Below are 3537 nucleotides of genomic sequence, written 5' to 3' on the forward strand. Positions count from 1 at the left end.
CTTCCATTGATAAGGCAAAATCTTTGCGGACATTTTTGCATATCAATCATCTTCCTCGAAGGAAAATGTCGCAGCTCAATCTTCTACCTCCTTCGTTCGGCATGGAAAATGCAGCACGTGACGTGTTATCTAAGTTCAAGTACTTGAGAGTTTTATCTTTCCATAAACTTGATGTGTTGCCTGATTTAATAGGTGAATTGATTCACCTACGTTATTTGGATCTCTCTTGGACTCATATTAACGTATTGCCAGAGTCACTGTGCAACTTATACAATCTACAAACATTGAAGTTACAAAACTGTTTGAATCTAACAATGTTGCCCAATGGCATGCATAATCTTGTAAATCTGCAACATCTTGATATCCGAAGAACCCCTTTGGAAGAAATGCCGAGAGAAATGGGCAAACTGAAATATTTGCAACATTTAAATTACTTTGTTGTGGGAAAACAGGAAGACAATGGAATCAAGGAGCTAGGAGGACTTTCAAATCTTCACGAAGCACTTGAGATCCTGAAACTGGAGAATGTTACCAGTAGCAGCGAAGCAATGGCCGCAGGATATCAGATAAGATACACATTGATGAACTGTCTTTGAGATGGTCTTTAGACGGGGATGTGGTTTCAAACACACAAGTTGAAAGAAATATACTCGAAAACCTGCATCCTCACTATGGCTTGAAAAAGTTAATAATAGAGGGATACAGGGGTACAATGTTTCCAAATTGGATTGGACATTGTTTATATCACAATATTACTAGTGTATCCCTGGTGTCTTGTAACAATTGTTGTATGCCGCCATCACTTGGTCAGCTGCAATCTCTTCGATCCCTCGGACATTGAAGGTTTTGGCCAGCTCGACAGTATTGGGATGGAGTTTTACAAGAACAGAGACAATGATTCTTTGTGCATTGCACCCTTTCCATCATTGGAGTTTCTGAAATTTTGTAACATGCCATGTTTGGAGGTGTGGCACTCATTTGATTCATATGCTTTTCCTCAACTCAAGAAACTTCAGCTACAGAATTGTCCCTTGTTAAAGGGAGATCTACCTAATCATCTTCCTGCATTGGAAAGACTTGACATTACTGGTTGCCAACGATTCGTTTCTCCATTGTCAGGGGTTTTGGAAATTCACACCCTGGTTTCTCCATTGTCATCTATGAAACTACAGAAGGGTCTCAAGAATTATTGTTTGATATGAAGAATTTATTGATTCGGGGATGTCATCCAGAGGTGGAGTCTATGTCTAAGGCAATGTCCATCAACCACTTAGCTTTTCTCAAAGTAATGCATATCTTTAATTATTCCTCTGCAGTAGCAATACCAAGCAATCATTTACCCAAATCTTTGGCTAGACTAAGAATTGATAATTGTAGCAAAGTGGAATTCCCAAAGCAGCAGCAACATCAATATGATTTGGTAGAGCTAGTAATAGAAAACAGCTGCGATTCACTCACCTCATTTTCATTGGAGCTCTTTCCAAAGCTTGAGCTTCTTCAAATAAGGAAGTGTGCAAGTATGGAATCACTTTCAATGTCACTGTCACAACATACTGCTCTCCATCGTCTCGTCATTAGTAAGTGTCCGAATTTTGTGTCGTTCTCAGGAGAAGGATTGGCTATGCCTAACTTGGCTTATTTCGTCGTCATGAAATGCTACAAGTTGAAGTCATTGCCTTGTCACATGAATGTCCTTCTCCCAAGTTTAGAGTTTCTCAATATATATGGTTGCCCCGGCATTCAAGCGTTTCCAGAGGGAGGCTTACCACCTAACTTGAAGAAACTTTATGTGGGAGGATGTGACATGCAATCGAGCAGTCTGTCATGTCATCGATGGGAAACTTTGAGGCCCTCACTGTCTTAACATAGAAGGTGCTGGATGTGATAGCATAAAGTCATTCCCTCAGGTAGGTTCATTGCCTCGGCTTCCCTCCCTTAATAGGCTCGGACTCCATCATTTTCATAATTTGGAGACACTGGAATGCAATGAGCTTCTTCACCTCAACTTCCTTCAACAGTTAATAATAGAAGAGTGTCCGAAACTGGAGAATATGACCGGCAAAAAGCTTCCTTCCTCTCTGTTACAACTACAAATCGATTACTGTCCTTTGCTATTACAACTGTGTGAGATGAAGCATCCAAAAGTTTGGGCCAAAATTTCGCATATCCCCATCATTGAAGTCAATGGCAAACAAATTCTCTAGATAAGGATTATTTCTTACCAGGTATTGATACTAATTCTCATATTGTGCATCTTTCTGAGCATCATGTTTATGATGGTACCGCTTTAGTTCACACACGCACAGAAAAATAAACAAATTCTTTTCCTTTAGATAGCATGATAGGCCAACAAGAAAAAAGATAAACTTTGTATTAATGAACGTGCCCCTTTCTCATTGGCAGGTAAATAGTATGAAGCAATAAGAGTTGCAGACGAAGAAAATCTCCTTGAAGATCAGTAAGACAATCTCGGAGGGTTGTTGGAGTTTTGTATTCTTGAAAGAGCCTTTTCAGGCTTAGTTTGGTAAAGCTTTTACTTTTTAAAAGTAGCTTATAAAAGTTAACTTTTAAAAGATGGTTTTTTAAAAGTTGTAGCATTTATGTTTGGTAAATCAAATCAAAAACAACTTTTAATAAACATAAGTAACATCAATTGTGTTTGGTAAAATAGCTTTTAAAATTTAAAAATACTATAATAGACATAAATGCAAACATTAAATTTGAAAATTAGTTAACATATGAGGTTATATTAGACTTTTAAATTTTGAAAAGCACAAGCCAGCTTTGAAAAGCTCCCTCCTAGGTGCTTTCAAAAGCACCCCTAACTTTTAAAAGCCGCAAGCACAAGCACTTGAGCTTTTTAATTTACCAAACGCAAAATGACGTGCTTGTGCTTTTTAAAAGCACAAGCACCTCCTGAAAAAGCTTTACCAAACCCAGCCTGAGTGAAACACTTGTGCTAGCTTGTTGCTGTTGTTGTTGTTTGAGTGGAACCGTGTTATGAGAGTTGAAACTAAACTTTGGCTCTTATAGGTCTAATAATATATTTGTAAGAAGTTTTTTTGGTCAAATGACACATACACTACACACTCACACAGCATTGCCTAGTTTTGAACCCGGATGTAGTATATTAAGAGGTATGCTAATATGCCATCTCAATTCCCTTTAATCGATATGCTGTTGTGTGGATACCCTTCCCTGGACTCTATATTTTAGCTGATAAAATAAAATCTTTGAAAGCTTAATTTGAATATTCGTTATGGATTTTTGGTAACATATTGTGCAATTAACAGTAATTTGCCAGTTGTTACATTATATGGAATTTCCATATAAACAAGTTGATAATTTTTGAGGTCATGAATTTAGATAATACAGACATATAAAGAAACTAAAAGATCATGAAGAACAAAAAAAAAGAAATTCCGTGAGAGATAAATACTATGAAATATAAATCATTTGTAAACCAAGAAAAGAAAATGTACAGACCATTTATCTTGATTCTTGACTCATCTAAATAATTTTACACTTATCTTTCTA

This window comes from Arachis duranensis, chromosome 2, assembly GCF_000817695.3.
Source record: "Arachis duranensis cultivar V14167 chromosome 2, aradu.V14167.gnm2.J7QH, whole genome shotgun sequence".
In the NCBI taxonomy this organism is placed as follows: Eukaryota; Viridiplantae; Streptophyta; class Magnoliopsida; order Fabales; family Fabaceae; genus Arachis; species Arachis duranensis.